We start from the raw sequence: 326 nt of genomic DNA on the forward strand, positions 1-326 counted from the left end.
AATTTAAGGTCAATATCTTTACCTTTAAATTATAATGTACCTTGATTATATTAATTAATATTTTACGTCTGTTTAATACCTGTTAAGCTAACACCTACCAACATAAAAAATCAAAATGGTATGTGTAACGATGCACCCCCCAGAAATGGATCGTTCCCGGCAATGCCAACTCGCCGGATGCCGCTACGGTGACCCCCGGTCATCGCAGGCGATGAGAGCGCGGTGCGCTCGATATATTTTAAAGAACGCAAACATAATTACAGGCCGCGTAAACTCGCAAGTCCGCGAAACCCGAACGTCGCCGAACGACGCCGAGCGCCGCAGCT

Source organism: Trachymyrmex cornetzi, unplaced genomic scaffold (assembly GCF_001594075.2).
Source record: "Trachymyrmex cornetzi isolate Tcor2-1 unplaced genomic scaffold, Tcor1.1 scaffold818, whole genome shotgun sequence".
Classification (NCBI taxonomy): domain Eukaryota; kingdom Metazoa; phylum Arthropoda; class Insecta; order Hymenoptera; family Formicidae; genus Trachymyrmex; species Trachymyrmex cornetzi.